Raw genomic sequence first — 21,957 nt, 5'->3', positions numbered from 1 at the left:
CCACCTTTACCCAATACATCGTCGGCTTTCCAATACCATGCCTGAATATTGCTTCTAGGCGTATTATGATATGCTCAGGTTATGACTAAAACAAAGTGTTTGACTAGCGATCCTTATATGATGTATTTTGCATTACTTCTGAGACAATATACAAGCACTACTTTCAAGATATAGTAGAAAAGAAAAGGAAATCTAGGCAGATGTAAAGTAGAAATAGAATAGCGAGAGGCTAAAGGAGAGTGTGACGTCATCATTCACGGGCCCGTCCGTTTTCTTTCCTTCCCGCCCGAGAGGTAAACACTGCATTCTTTTGTTCTAGCACAACGGCCTTGGAACTGAATGTCATGGACACGTAGAAAGCTCTTATCTTAATCTAGACATTACGTTGTCTCTTGTGATCGCAATAGTGTAATTGAAGTCAATGGATTATCATCATCATATTAGGACAGTGGGCAACGAGTATTTGAAAATGCCAAAAGTGGGCCGTGGATTCGAAAAGTTTGAAGACCATTGATCGAGCTCAAACATGTCTTGAAAAGTCGCTGAGATAATCATTTTAAGATATATATTTTAGGACTCTTTGACCACCCGGTAAATAATCACCAGATTAGAAATATCACGAGGGCTATATTCAGGATCTGTGTACAATCAGTGAAATAAATTATAGATTATGAATCATAAGAAATCTCTAAAATATCTAATATCTAAATCTCGTTCAGTTGGTTAATCTTTAGCCTGGTTAATCCCTGGATACTTTCTTTTTGTTTGGATTGGATTTATATAATTCATGTGCATATTATCAACATTATTATCATATTAATTATCATTATTGCTATTATTACTATCATTTTGGTTATTATTTTTAACATTATAATTATCAGTATTATCATTATTATTATCATTATTAGTATTGTTATCATTCTTACTAACATTATTATCATTATCATCATTATTATTGTTATTATTAGTATACTAATTATTATTATTATCATTGTATCATTATTATCATTGTATCATTAGTATCATTATTATCATTGTATCATTAGTGTCATTATTATCATTGTATTATATATTGTCATTTTAGTTGAAGCCATATCGGATTTGCTGAAGTATAATTGTAATGTCGTAAAAGACAGCTGGTTTAATTCGGTTCTATGTAATCTGAAATTTCTGATGAATATATTATGCTCCTTCGCTTTGAAGTTACTGACATCACAGCCATAAAGATTCAATTGCATTCCCTTTGTGCTTTCTATGTGTGTGTGAGTGTGAAGGATGTTTCATTAACGGTGTATGTATGTACACATCTAGCCCACTTCCCATCACAGGTGACCCCCCCCCCTCCGCTTCCGAAAATCCTGGCTTAGCCCATGCATATAGTTATCCCTTACTAAGTGTTCATGTTATCTTCCTCATAAGTCGAAATTAATGTGTCGTATCATATGATAGAATGGCGTTGGTCTTGCACCAATCAAAGCCTTGGTAAAAACAACTCCCTGATACTCCAACTGGCATCCAGTGAATTGCCTCATGGCGCTTCAATTCCTTGGACATTATCAAATGTTCAATTCTTTAGTACATATGCCCCTACTTTGAACAGCTCTGAAGACAAAAGATTTATTCTATAATCTCTTTGACAAGACATTGCATTCTATCCCAAAATCTGATAGGATCATTTTTCTGGGAGATTTCAATGCACGAGTTGCATAAATTTTGAAATCTGGAATGGAATAATTGATAGACATGGTGCAGGAAAGCCAAATGAAAATGGTCTTCGCCTTCTTCCTCTTTGTGCTGTGCATGATCAGACCATCACAAGTACCCTATTCCAAATGGCCAACAAGTATAAAACCACTTGGATGCATCCATGTTCCAAATACTGGTATCTGATCGACTTTGTCATTGTTCGAAAGTCTGGCCGTTAAGATGTTTCTCTCACAATAGCCATGAGAGATGCAGATTGCTGGACCGACCATCGGCTTGTCCATGCTAACATGTCCATCAAGATTAACCCTCCTGCTCGAAAACAAGCTGGTAGGAAGCATCTGAACCGAAGTGTTCTCCAAGATCCCTACAGACATGATGCTTTGAATTCCGCCCTTGAGCGTGCTCTCAGTCGTGAGCCTGAGCATGTTCCAGCTGCAACCTCTGCTACAAATGAAATGCCATCTCATCTGTGCTCCTAGAAGCAACTGCTGGAGAGATTGGTTACTCCAGTAGGGAACATCAAGACTGGTTTCTCCATCGAAAACACAGCTGTGAATATTCCTTCTTCAGCAGCCCTTCCTGCCCAGTGTGTCGCTATCTGCGCTTAGGCACAATTCTGCTAAATGGAGAATAATTGGTGGAGCAAAAAGGCTTCAGGTATTCAGGTATGCAAATTTCAATGACTCACATCTTATACAATGCAGTTAAAGGTGTGTATGGCCCAACTAGATGATCAACCAAACCAGTTAGATCAGCTTATGACACTATGCTTATCACCTGAATGACCTGCTGAATAAAATAAACCCAGCAAATCCCACTAAAAGTATCAAACCCCCTTTTTTCTGCATCGAGTCTTAGTCACAGTAACTTCTCTTGATGAAGTCAACCATGCCGCCATAAGTTTAAAATTACAAGGCGCGGGACCTGATGGGGTTACTTGGATTTGTATTCTATTAGTTGGTGATGCAGTTCTTGAACGCCTACACAAATTCATCTGTGAGATATGGTCTTCAAAAACAATACATCAATAATGGAAAGTGCCATATTCAGATTTAGAAGGATATAGGATTGCAAGATTATCTGTGGCAATATTGGGGAATTTCCATGCCGGCTATAGCAGGGGAAAAAACATGGCCAGAATCATGTCGGATATTCATTGCTTCTGTAGCCAAACATCGTCATCCGAGTCACAGAAAAGGTTCGGAGAAGGGTAGTATAGAAGTAAATTGACATGATTTTTTGTTACCTGTCTTCTCTAAGAAGTGTAATTAGGCAAACATTATTTTGAATATAGTTTGTCAATTGACAAAAGCTTCGATACGTCAATCGTGATCTCCTTTGGCGTTACTTTCAAATGTGGTTGCACCCCGAAGTTCTCCCAACACATTAGCCATGCATATTGTTACTCACTATTCTATTAAGCGTTCATGTTATCTTCCTCATAAGTCGAAATTAATGTGTCGTATCATATGATAGAATGGCGTTGGTCTTGCCACCAAATCAAGCCTTGTAAAACAACTCCCTGAATCTCCAACTGGCATCAGTGAATGCCTCATGGCTCTTCAAATTCCTCTGACATTATCCAAATGTGCCAATCTCATTAGTGCATATGCCCCTACCTTGAACATCTCTGAAGACACAAAAAAATTATTCTATAATCTCTTTGACAAGACACTGCATTCTATCCCAAAATCTGATAGGATCCTTTCTCTGGGAGATTTCAATGCACGAGTTGCATAAATTTTGAAATCTGGAATGGAATAATTGATAGACATGGTGCAGGAAAGCCAAATGAAAATGGTCTTCGCCTTCTTCCTCTTTGTGCTGTGCATGATCAGACCATCACAAGTACCCTATTCCAAATGGCCAACAAGTATAAAACAACTTGGATGCATCCATGTTCCAAATACTGGTATCTGATCGACTTTGTCATTGTTCGAAAGTCTTGCCGTTAAGATGTTTCTCTAACAATAGCCAAGAGAGATGCAGATTGCTGGACCGATCATCGGCTTGTCCATGCTAACATGTCCATCAAAATTCACCCTCCTGCTCGAAAACAAGCTGGTAGGAAGCATCTGAATCGAAGTGTTCCTACAGATCCATACAGACATGATGCTTTGAACTCTGCCCTTGAGCATGTTCTCAGTCGTGAGCCTGAGCATGTTCCAGCTGCAACCTCTGCTACAAATGAAATGCCATCTCATCTGTGCTCCTAGAAGCAACTGCTGGAGAGATTGGTTACTCCAGTAGGGAACATCAAGACTGGTTTCTCCATCGAAAACACAGCTGTGAATATTCCTTCTTCAGCAGCCCTTCCTGCCCAGTGTGTCGCTATCTGCGCTTAGGCACAATTCTGCTAAATGGAGAATAATTGGTGGAGCAAAAAGGCTTCAGGTATTCAGGTATGCAAATTTCAATGACTCACCCATCATATTACAATGCAGTTTTTAGGTGTGTTTGGCCTTAATTAGTGATTCAACCAAACCTGTTTAGATCAGCTATAGGACACTATGCTACTCACCAGAGTGTACCTGCTGAATAAAAGAAATCCTGCAAATCCACTAAAAGTAGCAAACCCCCTATCTTCCTGCCATCGTGTCTTTAGACAACAGGAATCGTCTCTTGAAGAAGTCAACCAAAGCCGCCAAATGTTTTAAAATACAAGGCAGAGGCCTGATGGTTTACAAGGATTAGTATTCAATTATGATGGTGATGCAGTTCTTGAACGCCTACACAAATTCATCTGTGAGATATGGTCTTCAAAAACATTACCTCAATAATGGAAAGATGCCAACATCTCAGATTTACAAGAAAAAGGATGGCAAGATTATCTGTGGCAACTATTGGGGAATTTCCCTGCCGGCTATAGCAGGAAAAATCCTGGCCAGAATCATGCTCGGATGATTCATTGCTTCTGTAGCCAACATCGTCCTACAGAGTACCAGATCAGGTTCGTAAGGGTTAGTAGAGGTCCATTAGACCATGATTTTGTTACCTGTCTTCTCTAAGAAGTGTAAATAGCAACACATGAATTTGCATATTGCCTTTGTCAACTTGACAAAAGCCTTCGATACCATCAATCGTGATCTCCTTTGGACGATACTCTTCAAATGTGGTTGCACCCCGAAGTTCACCAACACATTAAAACAATTTCATGATGTAATATGTGCCAGAGTTAATGTGTCGTATCATATGATAGAATGGCGTTGGTCTTGCCACCAGATCAAGCCTTGTGAAACAACTCCCTGAATATCCAACTGGCATCAGTGAATGCCTCATGGCTCTTCAAATTCCTCTGACATTATCCAAATGTGCCTATCTCATTAGTACATATGCCCCTACTTTGAACAGCTCTGAAGACAAAAGATTTATTCTATAATCTCTTTGACAAGACATTGCATTGTTGATCTTCTCATAATCGAAACTTAATGTGGTCGTTATCATATGATAGAATGGCGTTGGTCTTGCCACCAGATCAAGCCTTGTGAAACAACTCCCTGAATATCCAACTGGCATCAGTGAATGCCTCATGGCTCTCTAAAAAATTCCTCTGGACAGTATCCAAAATGTTGCACTGATAGGATCCTTTTTGTGGGAGATTTCACTGCACGAGATGCATAAATTTTGAAATAGGAATGGAATAATTGAGTAGACTGGAGCAGGAAAGCCAAATGAAAATGGTTTGCCTTCTTCTCTTTGTGTAGCATGATCAGACATCACAGTATATCCAATGGCCAACAAGTATAAAACCACTTGGATGCATCCATGTTCCAAATCTGGTATTGCTCGATTTGTCATTGTTCGAAGTCTTTGCAGTTAAGATGTTCTTAACAATAGCCAGAGAAGATGCAGATTGTGGACGATCATGGCTCTTGTCAATGTAAATGTCCATCAAAATTCACCTCCTGTCGAAACAAGTGGAGGAAGCATTGATCGAAGTGTTCCTACAGATCCATACAGTCTTGAGCTTTGACTTGCTTGAGCATGTTACAGTCGTTGAGCTGAGCATGTTCCAGCTGCAACCTCTGCTACAGAAAATATGACTAAAGAATGGAATGCCATCTCATCTGTGCTCCTAGAAGCAACTGCTGGAGAGATTGGTTACTCCAAAAGGAAACATCAAGACTGGTTTCTCCATCGAAAACACAGCTAGAAATTCCTCTTCAGAGCCCTTCTGCCTCAGGTGTCGCTATCTGCGCTTAGGCACATTGTAAATGGAGAATAATGGTTGGCGGCAAAAAGGCTTCGAGATTCAGGTATGCAAAATTTCAATGACTACATTTATACAATGCAGTTAAGGTGTGTATTGGCCATTAGATGGATCCAACCAAACCAGTTAAAGAACGCTTATGACACTATGCTTTCACTGAATGAACCTGTGAATAAAAATAACAGCAATCCTACAAAGTATCAAAACCCTAATTTCTGCCATCGTGTCTATAGACACGTAATTTCTGAAAAGAAGTCAACAAGCCGCCAAAAGTTTTAAAAACAAGGCAGATGGACTGAATGGTTTACAAGGATTTAGTATTCAATTATGATGGGTGATGCCGTTCTTGAACGTACACATGCATCTGTGAGATATGGTCTTCATAAAAAATTACCTCAAATAATGGGAAAGATTGCCAACATCTCAGATATACAGAAAAAGGAGGCCAGATCTCATCTGTAGGCAATATGGGGGAACTGTCCCTGCGGCTAGAGAGGAAAAATCTGGCAGATCATGCTGGATTGATTCATTGCTTCTGTAGCAACATCGTCCTCAGAAGTCAGACAAGGTTCGGAAAGGGTAGATGGTCATAGACATGATTTTTGTTACGGTTTCTCTAAGAAGTGTAAATAGCAACACATGAATTTGCATATTGCCTTTGTCAACTTGACAAAAGCCTTCTACACCATCAATCATGATCTCCTTTGGACGATACTCCTCAAATGTGGTTGCACCCCGAAGTTCACCAACACATTAAAGCAATTTCATGATATAATGTCTGCCAGAGATACTGTTGATGGTAGCATTCAGATCCTTAGTGCATATGCTCTAACTTCGTGAGTGAGTAAAATAAAGGCTTCCTTGCATATTACTCTTTGACAAGACACTGCCATCTCTATCCCCAAATCCTGTAGGATCCTTTCATCTGGAGATTTCAATGCACGCTATTGTATTTTAAATTGTTATCTGGAATGGAATAAATGGATAGGACATGGTGCAGGAAAGCCAAATGAAAATGGTCTTCGCCTTCTTCCTCTTTGTTGCTGTGAATGGATTGCTGTCACCTGTACTATTCCAATATATCTCAATACTGAAGATTCCAAGTTTGCTTGGATGCATCCATGTTCCCAAATTAAATGGATTGATCGACTTTGTCATTGTTCGAAAGTCTGGCCGTTAAGATGTTTCTCTCACAATAGCCATGAGAGATGCAGATTGCTGGACCGACCATCGGCTTGTCCATGCTAACATGTCCATCAAAAATTCACCCTTTCCTGCTGAAAACAACGCTGTTTAGGAAGCATCTGAACCGAAGTGTTCTACAGCTCCATACAGGACATGATGACTTGACCTTGCCCTTGAGCATGTTCGCAGTCGTGAGGAATGTGCATGTCTGCTGCAACCTCTGCTACAAATGAAATGCCATCTCATCTGTGCTCCTAGAAGCAACTGCTGGAGAGATTGGTTACTCCAGTAGGGAACATCAAGACTGGTTTCTCCATCGAAAACACAGCTGTGAATATTCCTTCTTCAGCAGCCCTTCCTGCCCAGTGTGCCGCTGTCTGCACTTAGGCACAATTCTGCTAAATGGAGAATAATTGGTGGAGCAAAAAGGCTTCAGGTATTCAGGTATGCAAATTTCAATGACTCACATCTTATACAATGCAGTTTAAGGTGTGTATGGCCCAACTAGATGATCAACCAAACCAGTTAGATCAGCTTATGGCACTATGCTTATCACCTGAATGACCTGCTGAATAAAATAAACCCAGCAAATCCCACTAAAAGTATCAAACCCCCTAATCTTCCTGCCATCGTGTCTATAGACACAGTAACTTCTCTTGAAGAAGTCAACCAAGCCGCCAAAAGTTTAAAAAACAAGGCAGCTGGACCTGATGGTTTACAAGGATTAGTATTCAATTATGATGGTGATGCAGTTCTTGAACGCCTACACAAATTCATCTGTGAGATATGGTCTTCAAAAACAATACATCAATAATGGAAAGATGCCAACATCTCATAGATTTACAAGAAAAAGGATGGCAAGATTATCTGTGGCAACTATTGGGGAATTTCCCTGCCGGCTATAGCAGGAAAAATCCTGGCCAGAATCATGCTCGGATGATTCATTGCTTCTGTAGCCAACATCGTCCTCCCAGAGTCCCAGAAAAGGTTTGGTAAGGGTAGAAGGTCCACAGACATGATTTTTGTTACCTGTCTTCTCTAAGAAGTGTAAATAGCAACACATGAATTTGCATATTGCCTTTGTCAACTTGACAAAAGCCTTCGATACCATCAATCGTGATCTCCTTTGGACGATACTCTTCAAATGTGGTTGCACCCCGAAGTTCACCAACACATTAAAGCAATTTCATGATATAATGTCTGCCAGAGTTATTGTTGATGGCCTAGAATCAGATCCATTCTCTGCCATCGTTGGAGTAAAATAAGGCTGCATCCTAGCTCTTGTGATATTCATTGTATACCTGGTTGCTGTCACACCTGTCTCGGCAATATATCTCAATACTGAAGATTCCATCAGTTTTCGCTACTGCCTTGATGGCAGTCTTTTCAACCTCTCTCGTCTGAAGACTGTCTCCAAAACCAACACTTCCACCATTTTTGCCTTTCATTTACACTTAGAGCCAAATCTACCATGTGCTCTCAACACCATGGTCGACACCTACACCAACAATGGTCTTGTTGTCAACTTCAACAAAACAGAATTTCTTGTTCAACAAACTTCAGCAAATGTCCTAACCCCCCAGTGGCCAAGGGTGGCTCCAGTGAGATCAAGACGAGTGCATTTACCTTGGAACCATACACTCCTCAAACTGCTATTACGATCTGAAAATTCAAAACCATATATGTCTCGACTTTAGCTCTTTTGGTCGCCTTTCCCACCATGTATTCACCAACAGGGACTTTCTTTCCTCAACCAAGATTGCTGTCTACAATGCAGTATGCCTCTCCACTCTGTTGTACAGCTGCGAAGCGTGAGCATTCTACCGATCACAAATTCAGAAGCTGGAATTCTTCCACATCAATTCACTTCAGAGTATTCTTGGTACTATTTGGCAGGACAGAATTCCTAACCAAGATTGCTGTATACAATGCAGTATGCCTCTCCCACTCTGTTGTTACAGACTGCGAAGAGTGAGCATTTCTACCGTACACATATACCAGAAGATGCTGGAATTCTTCCACATCATTTTCAATTCAGTAGTTTTCTTGGTACTATTTGGCTGAGGAAGAAGTACCACACACCAAAATCTTTGACAATGCAGTATGCCTTCCACTCTGTTGTACAGCTGCGAAGGTGGAGCATTCTACCGATCACAAAATTCAGGAAGCTGGATTTTCTTCCACATCAAATCACTTCAGAGTATTATTGGTATATTTGGCAGGAAAGAATTCCACCACCAAAATAGTTGAAAACTACCAAGGTATCAGTATTGAATCATATCCTGATATGCCAGCCCAGTGGCTAGGACATGATATAAGGATGTCAGAAGAACGCATCCCTAAAAAATTCTTTCAGTTGTGCTGCTGGAAGGGTCACGGACATGCTGGTCAGATATTGTGACTGCTATAACTTTCTGGCCATGAAAAGATGCCTCTACTTTCAGTATTGAATCCCATATCCTGAAATGACAGCTCAGTAGGCGAGGACATGAGATAAGGATGTCAGAATAACAGCCCTCCCAAATCCTGAGGTGAGCATTCTACGATCCCAAATTCAGAAGCTGGATTCTTCCATCAATTCACTTCAGTAGTATTCTTGGTATATTTGAGACAAGATTCCACACACCAAAATCTTTGAAACTCCCAAGGGAGTATCAGTATGAATCCCATATCCTGAAATGCAGCTCAGTGGCTTAGGTAGGACATGATATAAGGTGGATGTCAGGAAAAACGCTCCCAAAACAATTCTAATACAGTTGAGCTGCTGGAAGGGTCACGAACTGTGGTAGAAGTGGACTGCTAAATGCAGCTCAGGTAGGCTAGGACTTGATATATGGATGTCAGAAAAACCGCCTCCCAAAACAAATTCTATTACAGTTGAGCTGCTGGATGGTCACGACTTGCTGGGTCTGAACGTGTGACTGCTATAACTGTCTGGCCATGAAATGGTTGTGACAGTACAACCAATGCAACCCAAATAGTCTCCATTAGGCTAGAAGAAGCTCCCTGTGACATATGGGGTGATCTAACCATAGTGGCCAGCGAGGAATTTCTGTTTTCTGCTGGACATGTCACATCCTGGGAGCCATAGGGTGCACGTTGAATGATCTTTTGACAGTCGCAAGGATGATTCCAGTAATGTTGACAAATGGAATAGTCCACCCAATGCGAGTCAAGAATTACCGAAAGTAGTCACCATCCATCCACTTGCACTGATAGTCGTTGGCAGCCCAGTAATTGCAGTCAGGTTATTGACAGGTAATCTGAGTGACCGTGGTATGATTATCACATATGATATCAACTGTGGAAGAGCGATTGAGAAAGAAAACTAGCATTGGAATCGAAGACTTCAGAAGGTCCAGGCTTCGAGCAGTCGACATTAAGAGCGAGTTGACACTTGCGGGTCTTGGGATTGAACATCAGTCCTTCTGAGCAGTACTTCTTCACCCATTCTCCTTCCTTGCGTGAATATTACTCAAATAAACATCCTCAAGAACATGTATAATAGAGCTTCTTTCTGTTATCATTATTATTGCTGTTGTTATTATTATCAGATTTTCTTTTGGTTTATTTTCTCTCGTCTTTCTGTTTTTTACATCCTTCTATTTGCTTCTTATTCTATACAGTGAGCTGCTGGAAGGGTCACGACATGCTGGTCAGAAGTGTGACTGCTATAACTGTCTGGCCATGAAATGGTTGTGACAGTACAACCAATGCAACCCAAATAGTCTCCATTAGGCTAGAAGAAGCTCCCTGTGACATATGGGCTCGGCTACATAGATGGCGCGGGAATTTCTGTTTTCTGCTGGACATGTCACATCCTGGGAGCCATAGGGTGCACGTTGAATGATCTTTTGACAGTCGCAAGGATGATTCCAGTAATGTTGACAAATGGAATAGTCCACCCAATGCGAGTCAAGAATTACCGAAAGTAGTCACCATCCAACCACTTGCACTGATAGTCGTTGGCAGCCCAGTAATTGCAGTCAGGTTATTGACAGGTAATCTGAGTGACCGTGGTATGATTATCACATATGATATCAACTGTGGAAGAGCGATTGAGAAAGAAAACTAGCATTGGAATCAAAGACTTCAGAAGGTCCAGGCGTCGAGCAGTCGACATTAAGAGCGAGTTGACACTTGCGGGTCTTGGGATTGAACATCAGTCCTTCTGAGCAGTTCTTCTTCACCCATTCTCCTTCCTTGCCTGAATATTACTCAAATAAACATCCTCAAGAACATGTATAATAGACCTTCTTTCTGTTATCATTTATTGTGTTCGTTTTATTATCAGATCTCTTTGGTTTATTTTCTTCTGTCTTCTGGTTTTTTTTCATCCCTTCTATTTGCTTCTTTTTCCTTTGATCTGTTTTCCTTTTTCAATTCTAATTAGGCTAGAAGAAGGCATCACTGTGACATATGGAGTGATCTAACGATAGTGGCCAGCGAGGAATTCTGATTTTGCTGGAAATGTATCCATCCTGGAGCCATAGGGTGCCGTTGAATGATCTTTTGGACTGTCGCAAGGATTATTCCAGTAATGTGACAAATGGAATAGTCCACACATGCGAGTCAAGAATTACGAAAGGAGTCCCCTTCCTATATTTTATCTTTTCCCATTTTATGTTTTCCATAATTTTATTTCTTTGGTTTTCCTTTTGTTTCTATTTCCTGTCTCTCCCTCCGCGTTTTGTAACAAATCTGATATGTATCGTGTTCCTACTTTGATCTGGGTTCATGTTCATTTCACTCCTCTTATTTCTACAACAGTCACTCCTCTCTAGTAGTGCCTATGAATTACACAGTCAATAACATCCATTCATTACCTGATTTATCTAAGTAACGAACTATGTGCTTATTATGTTTTGTCAGTTATTTTATGTTTTCCATAATTTTATTTCTTTGGTTTTCCTTTTGTTTCTATTTCCTGTCACTCCCTCCGCGTTTTGTAACAAATCTGCTATGTATCGTGTTCCTACTTTGATCTGGGTTCATGTTCATTTCACTCCTCTTATTTCTACAACAGTCACTCCTCTGTAGTAGTGCCTATGAATTACACAGTCAATAACATCCATTCATTACCTGATTTATCTAAGAAACTCACTTTGTGCATATTAATGTATTTGTGCATATTAATGTATTTAAGTCGACAGGTGTGTGCGTGTGAGTATGGGTGTGTGTATATATATTTGCATTTGCAAATAGGCTTGGCAGCCCGGTTTTGGGGGTATGTACTTGAATTAGTCGTGTTTATCAATTGCAATTCGATTTGAAAGGTATATTGTATATATAATCTGATATTGTCTAGGGAAAAGGGACATTAAACGTAGTTCTTTATTCTATATATATTGCAAGAAATTCAATTAATAAGTTGATTCATAAATTTTGTTTACCAACAGTATCATAAATCCTCAGTCTATATTTTGTCTAAACATGATAATACTTAAGGTTCAACAAGTACTGATACAATTGTCATAAAAAAAGGTGCTAATAAATATATAAATATTCATACTTTTTGACTATTTCATATGTGGCCAGCGAGGAATTTCTGTTTTCTGCTGGACATGTCACAACCTGGGAGACATGGTGCACGTGAATGATCTTTTGACAGTGCAAGGATGATTCCAGTAAGTTGACAAATGGAATAGTCACCAATGCGAGTCCAAGAATTCCAGAAAGTGTCACATCATCCACTTGTATGATAGTCGTTGGCAGCAGTAATTGCAGTCAGGTTATTGACAGGGAATGAGTGCCGTGGGATGGATTATAACATATGATTGAGAAGATCAACTGTGGAAGGTGGTGTTAATGTATACAATGGGTTATGTCCTGTCGGTCGTCGTGAGTGTTCTGGTCAATCTCAATCAGGATGTGTTGCATGGTCAAGGCTTATTTCCTCGGCTCGTGTTGCAGTGGACGTTCTCGGGAAGGTCACCATGTCTTCTTTTTTGGTTACAGAGGAGTACGCTGGGACATTCTTCTTTCGGGACGCGATTGACGCCTGGGTAAAAGCATTTGTAAGAATTTATTCACAAGTATTTCAAAATGTGTGGTAGCGGAAATTTGTTCTACGTTTAGTTATCCCAATTCCTGAAAAAAAAAAAAATAAATAATATTCATACTTTTATGGACTATTCTACTAATTGAGACGATCTTAAGGGAGTGTTAATGTGACAAATGGGTTAAGTCCTGTCGGTCGTGCGTGTTTTGGTCAATCACTTTCAGGATTTGTTGCATGGTCATTGCATTCTCGAAGACATATAAACCATTCGGGGCAGCGCTGTGGACGTTCTCGGGAAGGTCACATGACTTCTTTTCTTGGTTCCAGAGGAGACCGCTGGGCATTCCTTCTTTCGGGGACGCGATTGACGCCTGGGAAAAGCATAGTAAGAAATTATTTCACAAAGTATTCATTGAGTGGTAAGCGGAAATTTGTTCTACGTTTAAGTATCCCAAATTCTGAATAAAGAAATAGATATTGAGAATAAAAACTCACTTTGGATTCGCCTGCAAATAAGACTTCAGAAGGTCCAGCTTCGAGCAGTCGACTTTAAGAGCGAGTTGACACTTGCGGGTTTTCAAGCATTATGATGCATTCTGGTATTCGTTAGCGAATTCGTTAGCGAACACACCGTCTTGGAGCAGTAGTCTTACCCATTCTTCTTCCTTGCGGAATATTCTCAAATAAAAATCCTAGAGAAATGTTATAATAGAGCTCTTTCTGTTTTCATTAGTATTGCGGTGTGTTTTTATTATCAGATTTTTTTTTGGTTTTTTTCTCAGTTTTCTGTTTTTTACATCTTCTCTTTGCTCTTATTTCCTTTGAACTTACATGTGTAATTCTTTCCTGGCTGGATGTTTTCCTTTTTCCGGTGTTGATTCTAGCCTGGAAGGCATGTGTGGACGGTCTTGCTCCTGTTCACCTGAAAGAGTATTGCTTGTTGTTTATGTGTACATCTCATATGATATACCTCTAAGCAAAATAATTGAGTAATGCAATAAATCTGATAACTACCGATGTGTATCTGTAAATACACTTACTTTCATATGAAAGTAACTTACATCACAGTAGTAATTATGATGTGCAGTCTCTGTATGAGGGATGTGGCAGCCTTCGATGTGCAAGTTGGGGGTCGGGTGTGGAGGGAAGTGCCGGTGGGCTTGGTTCGGTGGGGATAACACAGAGCTTTCATTGCTCGCCTGAGGTGCATACCTGCCGATCTGGCCAATTACCCCCCTTATATTAAGAAGTTTATCTTTTCCATTTTATGTTTGCATATTTTTATTCTTTGGTTATGTTTTCCTTTTAGTTTTATTTCCTGTCTCTCCCTCCGCGTTTTGTAACAAATCTGATATGTATCGTGTTCCTACTTTGATCTGGTGATAATGTTATTTCACTCCTATTATTTCTACAAACAGGTCTCCCTTCTTGTAGTGCCTATGAATTACAACAGTCATTTTCATCCATTCATTACCTGATTATATAAGAAACTCACTATGTGCATATTATGTATTTTGATTTTTTGTATTTAAGTCGACAAGTGTTGCGTGTGAGTAAGGGTGTGTGTTTTGATATTTGCATGTGCACTAACATGGTGAGTGTGCTTTGGGTATGTCTTGGAATTCATTTGTGTTTATCATTGCAATTCGTATAGTAGGTATATTGTATATATATCTGATATTGTCTAGGAAAGAGATAAGTAGTAGTTTTGTTTTTTATATTAATTGCAGAATTCAATATAATAAGTGATTCTAATTTTGGTATACCATCAGTATCATAAAACCTACGTCTAGATTTTCATAAATAAATATTCCTGTTCACCTGAAAGTGTATTGTTGTTGTAATGTCTTCATATGATAACCTCAAGCAAATAAAAAGTAATGCAATAAAGTCTGATAACACGATGTGTATTGTAAATACATACATTACATATGAAATGTAAACTTTAATCACAGTAGAATATGATGTGCAGTCCTCTGTATGAGGAGTGGCAGCATTCGCATGTGCAGGTTGCGGGTCGGGTGTGGAGGGGGGGAGGAGGAGGAAAAGTGCCGGTGGATGGGGCACTGGTTCGGTTGGCGGATGGGTAACACTGCTTTCATCCGCGCCGAGGTGGCATCCTGCACGATCTGGCCAGTCGCATCTTATATAAAGAAGTTAAGAATTGATTCACATAATAAATATTAATAGAATATGTTTTCATTTTTTTATTGTCTTTGGTTTTCTTTTGATTCTATTTCCTGTCTCACCCTCCGCGTTTTGATAACAAATCTGATATGTTGTGTTCTACTTTGTTCTGCGTTATGATCATTCACTCTTTAATTTTACAACAGTCACTCCTCTCTAGTAGTGCCTATGAATTACACAGTCAATAACATCCATTCATTACCTGATTTATCTAAGAAACTCACTTTGTGCATATTAATGTATTTGTGCATATTAATGTATTTAAGTCGACAGTGTGCGTGTGAGTAAGGGTGTGTGTATAGATATTTGCATGTGCACAAACAATGTGAGTGTGCTTTGGGGTATGTACTTGAATTCATTTGTGTTTATCAATTGCAATTCGATTAGAAGGTATATTGTATATATATCTGATATTGTCTAGGAAAAGAGATAAAGTAGTTTTTTTTCTATATATATTGCAAGAATTCCAATATAATAAGTGATTCTAAAATTTTGTTTACCAACAGTATCATAAATTCGTTATATTTTGTCTAACATTGGAAAAAAAGGAAAAAGTACTGTTAAAATATATAATAAACACTAGGTGCATTTTGAAAATCACTAGGTGCCTAAAATTTCAGAAAAAAAAATAAAGAGCAAAATATTCATACTTTTTTATTTATAATACTGAGAAGATCATAGGAGTGTTAATGTAATTACTTGAGAAGATCATAAGGGAGTGTTAATGTATAAATGGGTATAAGTCTGTAGGTCGTGCGTTGTTTATGGTCAATACCTCAGTGATTTGTAGCTGGTAATGCTTTTTTCTCGGCGTGTTGCACAGTGGACGTTCTGGGAAGGTCACATGACTTTTTTGGGAAATGGTTCAATAGGGGTCAAAGGCTATATCTGTGAGATACCATGTCGATGTTTGGAAAATGGTTCATTAGTGTCAAAGGCATATATCTGGAGATCCATTCGATAAGAGGAGACCGATGGGAATTCCTTATTCTCGGGGAGCGATGACTCATGGGAAAAGCATTGTAAAGAACTTATTCACAAGTTATTCAAAATGAGTGTAAAGCGGAAATTTGTTTAGTTTAGTATCCAATTCTGATTGTTAAAAAGGAATAGATAAAAATTAATTGACTAACAGATTATAATATTCGCTGCAATTTACCGGGGAGTTTTTCAGTGATGAATTCTGGTTTTCAGTTAGCGAACTCAAGTCCCATTTTCTGGGATTGAACACTAGCCAGGGAGTGTGGGGGAAGGTTTGTTCTGTTCTCCTGAAAGTGTATTGATTGTTGTATTGTCATTCATATGAATACTCAAGCAAATAAAAGGTAATGCAATCTGTTGAGAACACGATGTGTATTGTAAAATACATACATTACATATGAAAGTAACTTACATCACAGTTAGTAAATGATGGTGCCAGTCCTCTGAATGAGGGAGTGCGCTTCGCATGTGCAGTTGGGGGGGTCGGGGTGTGGATGGAGTGCCGGTGGGATGTTTGGTGGGGATGGTTAAAAGCTTCATGTGCTGAGGTGCAACTGCACGATTGGCAGTTGCCATATTACCTATATAAAGAAGTTAAGAGTTTATTATCCATAAATAAATATTAATAGAAAAAAAAGAAAAAAATAGATTCCTACCAAAGAAGCAAGATTTTTAAGTGTTGGGTTGTAGTGCAAAGTGGTGGCGGGGGTAGTCCTGGTCGTGAGGGTGAAGTGGTCGCAAGTGAACCCACTAGGTGCAGTCCTTCGGGGTGAGTGTGGGAAACAGACCACTGTAGGAAAAAAAAAAAGTAGAATAGTCATAAGAAACAAAGCAGAGAGGTTATACTATGTTTCTCCTCGTGGTTGGAAAATGCGATCATTAGGTCAAAGGTCTATATCTGGAGATCACCATTCGATGTTGGATGAAAAATATGAAGAAGGAAAGAAGATAGTTTTTTCCTACAAGGAAGCAAGATTACATTAGTGTTGGGTTGAAGTGCAACGTGGCGGTGGCAGTCCGTGGACGTGAGGGATGAAGTGGTCGCAGTGAACCCACTTGGTGCAGTCCTTGGGTGTGGGAAAGACCATGTAGGAAAAGGACATACGAGTTGCAGGCCATGTTTGGTGGAGTAGTTTGTCCACTACTCACATAGACAGGTCTATGGGGCCACATTTGAGCTACTTGGTTTGCAAGTGCAGTCGCTAATGTGGTTGCAGGTGCAGTCTCCGTAGGCAGCCAGGAATAGCAGATGGGTGGTCGACACTGCAGCATCGGTCGTGGAGGGATTAGTTGGGGCATCAGTGCAGCTGAAACAGCTTCATTAGGCAAGAAGGTAATTCCCTGTCACACATGGGGTGTTCAATTCATGGTTTGCAAGTGAGGATCTTTGGTCCACCTGGTTCAGTGTGATTGATTCCGGGGGCCCGTTACGGTGAACACTGACTGAACTTGTGGCAGTCGATGGGTGCTGCAGTAAAGATGGACAGTGGAGCAGTTAACAAGAGGAAGTAGCCTGGAGGTCCAGGCTTTTGGCTAGGCTTGCTATTTGGTCTGTGCTTGGAGGTGTGCATCTGAAGCATCGAGCCGATTCCGTCACCGAGAAGGAAGTTGCCTGTCAGGACTGGGTGGCCCATTCATGGTGCAGGTGAGCAGGTTGTGAAAGTCCCAGATGTTCCGAAGTTTGCAGCCCACATGGCATCTTATGGGGGAGTTGGTTTGTCCACAATCACCTCGAAGGTCTTTGGGGCACATTGCAGCAAACTTGGTTCTGCCAAGTGCTGTCGCTATGTGGCTTGCTGGTGGCAGTCTCCGTGGCAGCCAGAAACTTGCAAGTCTGGGTGGTCGCCACTGCAGCCATCCGGTAGTTTGAAGTGCAAAGTGGCGGTGGCCAGTCCTTGACGTGAGGGATGAAGTGGTCGCAGTGAAACCCACTTGGTGCAGTCCTTCGGAGTGGGGAACAGACCACTGTAGGAAGGACATACGAAGGTTGCAGCCACCTGTTGTGTGGAGTAGTTTGTCCACACTACCTCGAAGGTCTTGGGGCACATTGCAGCAATTGGTTCGGCCAAGTAAGTGCAGTCGCTATGTGGCTTGCAGGGTTGCGTCTCTCAGTTGGCAGCCAAACTTGCTGGTTGGGTGGTCGCCATGCAGCCATCCGGTTCGTGGCAGGGATTAGTCTCGGGCATTCCAGGCAACCTGAACAGCTTCCATAGGAAGAAGGTAATTCCCTGTCACACATGGGGTGTTCCATTCATGGTTGCAAAGTGGAGGGGATCTTCTGTCCCACCTGGTTCCAGTGGGCATGGCATCTCCTGGGGGCGTAGGTGCACACTGAATGAACTTGTGGCAGGGTTCGCTCGGGTGCTGGCCAGTAACTGTGGCAGTGGAGCAGTCTACACAAGAGAAGTTGCATGGAAGGCACTGGCTTTTGGTAGGCCTAGCTGTGGTTCTGTGCTGGAGGAGGAGTGCATCCTGTGCATCCCGAGCAGCTTCCGTCAACGGAAGGAAGTTGCTGGTCAGGCACTGGGTGGACCATTCATGGTTGCAGGTGAGCAGGTTCTGGTCCAGACTGTTCCTCTCCACATGGCATCTCGGGGCCGTAATGTGTGCGCACTGGATGCACTGGGGGCAGTCACGGGATGTTGCTCTGTATGTTGGCCTGAAGAAGAGCAGTTCACGCAAGGGAAGTCAATGAACGGACGGCTTCGTTGCGTTCACCAGGCCTTGGCAGGCGCTGAGCTGCGGGGAACCCCCCCCGGGGTTGCGCACTGGATGACCTTGCGGCAGTCTTGGAGATGTTGCAGTACTGATGGCAGATAAGAGAGTTAGCAAGGGAAGTCAATGACGGACGGTGTGCGTTACCATGGCCTGGCTGGCGCAGCTGCGGGGACAAGACACGGGATTACGTCTGGGCATCCAGTGCAACCTGAACAGCTTCCTTAGGCAGAGGTAATTCCCATGTCAACATGGGAGTGTTCCCTTCATGGTTGCAAGTGAGGAATATTCTGAGGTCACACCTGGTTTCCAGCTGGGCATGGCATCTTGGGGGGAGGGCCGTACGGTGCAAACTGAATGAATTGTGGCAGGCGCTCGGTGTTGCTGCCAGTACTGCTGGCCCCAGTGGAGCAGTCTACAACAAAGAGAAGTGCCTGGAGTCACAGGCTTTTGGCTAGGCCTTGCTGTGGTCTGTGCTGGGGAGAGTGCATCCTGAGAATCACGAGCAGCTTCCGTCACCGAGAAGGAAGTAGCTTGTCAGGCACTGGGTGAGCCCATTCATGAGTTGCAGTGTGAGCAGGTTCGGGTCCCAGGAATGTTCCTCTCCACATGGCATCTCCTGGGGGCCGTACGGTGGCACTGGATGAATTGCGCAGTCATGAACTTGCGGCAGTCCTAGGGATGTTGACATTACTGTTGGCCAGAAGAGCAGTTCACGCACGGGAAGTCAATGAGGAGGCTCGTTGCGTTCACATGGCATTGCTGGCGAAGCTGCGGGACAAGCAGGGCGACGAAGTGCTGCAAGAAGTGCTGCCAAGAGCAGTCACCGTCCGTCCACTTGCAGTGACAGTCGTTGTTGGCGGCCCAGAACTTGCAGTCAGGCTGTTGACAAGTCATGCGGATGAGTGTGATAACTATGGTGACTACAGGTTGATATTTGATGACTGCAATTAGCCTGTCGGCCATTTTATCAATTATGGGAAAGAGAAAGAGAAATGACTAACATCGGAATCGTGGACGTTGTCATGACAACCTGTAGGTGGCTGAGTGGGAGGCGTGGCTGGGCAGTCGACATTTTCAGCGATGTCACACATGCGGGTGTCGGGGTTGAACAGCAGTCCTTCTGTGCAGTACTTCTTCTCCGCCTCGCCATTCCTGCCTGAATGGTCAATAAATTGCTCATGTTTAGAATTCTGGCTTTCATAAACATATGGAAACAAACATATAACCAAAGTATAGTCAAATAAATACTTGAAATGCCACTTCCTCAACAGCACAGGATAAGCGAATGCACCTTATTCTATATATTATGTGCAATTATGATGTAGTTTATTCTTGATGGAAAACTATTCAAGAAAACGATTAAAATACTTGTAAGTTTATGATTACTCACAGTCATAGTAAGCATTGCACTCATCGTCGACTGGGTATCGGCAATGGCATCCGCAAATGACTGGCTTCGGACATTCATAATTGGTTGGGAGATCGCACTGTTCTAATGCAGGATTGAAAACCAGATCACCTCCGCACTCCTTAACGTAGGCAACGTTATCCTGTAATCAAATGAAAGATTTTCTGAAGATAACCTGAGCCTATATAAAAAAAAAAAAAAAACAGGATGTGTTCCATGTTTATGAATGAATTTCAATACAATAAGCAAAAAGCCCTTAGAGGAAGGACGGCACTCTTACCTTGCACTCATAGTACTTGTTGCAATCCTTGTGTTTCTTCATGCAACAGTCGCAGTCGCACTCAACCGAAAAGTCGGTCTCTCCCGGCAAGGATCGTGCCTTGGGGGAGCGAAGGGAACATCCTTCAGTCTCCAGTCGCTTGTTGATGTCGCACTGGAAGGATGGGGTGTTGTTATGGTGCTGAGTTTCATTTCATATATACATGCATATATATGAATATATATGTATATGTATATATATATGTGTGTGTGTGTAGATACACATTCAGGAGATCGTGCTTGGCCTTACCTTCGCGTTCTCGGGGTGATCGCAGCTTCCCGAGGCCTCGTTGAAGTGCAGGTTGGCGGGGCAGTTCTCGGCGTAGGCGTGGCCGTTGGAACACTTGACGTAGCGGTGGCAGTCCGTTGGGTGGGCGAACAGGCCGTTGGGTTCCGGACAGGTCAAGGGACTACAGACGCGGCGGCCTGCAAGGGTGGAAGACATTATTAGTATGAGTGTTACTCTCGCACTATGATTCTCTTCCATCTCCCTTGTTGTATTAGAGGTTTTACTAGTGTTGTGTTCAGTATCATTTATGTTACATTTATTACTAATGTGGCATAAGCAATTGAGCAGCAATGAGCACATTTGATACATTCTTCATTAATAATTATCATCAAGAGAGTGTGTGTGTGTGCACATCCATTTGAATGATTTGCATTGCTCGTATTTAGACATATGAAGTCATACCGATAGCTCTACTGTAGTAACTGTATGTGTGTTTGCATACGTGGGTGTTTGTGTTCGTGCGTGTATTTGTGTGAGCATTTATGCGTGTTGATGTTAAAGAAAGAGAATGAGAGAAAAAAAAAAAATACAGACAGAAATAGAGTCTCTCTGTGTATGTATGTGTGTTTACGACCATATGTGTGTGACGGATGTATGTACTCACCTTCAGTCGATGCTGCCAGCACCAGGGCGGCAACCACCACACCCAGGACGCTGTTGGTTCCCATCCCTCCGAAGACAAGCGGAAACAACTATGTAAAGAACAACGGTAGAGTGCTTTCAGTCGGCAGGTGACCCCCCTTCTGTTGCTGTGCTTGTGCCGTGCCTCTTATATACGAAGGAATACGTATTAAAGAAAAAATAATAATCACCAGATATTTACGCAACGTGGATAAGGAATAAACTTGAGAAAGAAAAATCCGTAAGTCCACCTAATCCGCTCGACTTTTATCTCGGGAAATACCAGGAAAAGGCGATGAAGTGTATGTTGCCTTCATGTTGAAATTTCAGTT

General features: G+C 41.6%; 1 pseudogene across 1 annotated transcript in view; it reads right to left on the bottom strand.

Moving 5' to 3' along the window:
- The window catches only part of LOC147471012 (uncharacterized), a 23,482-nt pseudogene extending 1,714 nt beyond the window's left edge, over positions 1 to 21,768 (bottom strand). Inside the window, exons 1-10 of the transcript XR_015191390.1 lie at positions 21,609 to 21,768; positions 20,966 to 21,141; positions 20,678 to 20,830; positions 20,380 to 20,539; positions 19,991 to 20,145; positions 19,577 to 19,868; positions 18,449 to 18,837; positions 17,943 to 18,149; positions 17,251 to 17,359; positions 15,095 to 15,246 (exon numbers count right to left, since the gene is read on the bottom strand). The product of XR_015191390.1 is annotated as an uncharacterized LOC147471012 (transcript). The remainder of the gene's footprint in view (positions 1 to 15,094; positions 15,247 to 17,250; positions 17,360 to 17,942; positions 18,150 to 18,448; positions 18,838 to 19,576; positions 19,869 to 19,990; positions 20,146 to 20,379; positions 20,540 to 20,677; positions 20,831 to 20,965; positions 21,142 to 21,608) is intronic.
- Positions 21,769 to 21,957: the final 189 nt, after the last annotated feature.

This window comes from Penaeus japonicus, unplaced genomic scaffold (assembly GCF_977035675.1).
Source record: "Penaeus japonicus unplaced genomic scaffold, GWHDUDI00000001_assembly GWHDUDI00000011, whole genome shotgun sequence".
Lineage (NCBI taxonomy): Eukaryota > Metazoa > Arthropoda > Malacostraca > Decapoda > Penaeidae > Penaeus > Penaeus japonicus.
This window is presented reverse-complemented; position numbering and strand designations above follow the sequence as displayed.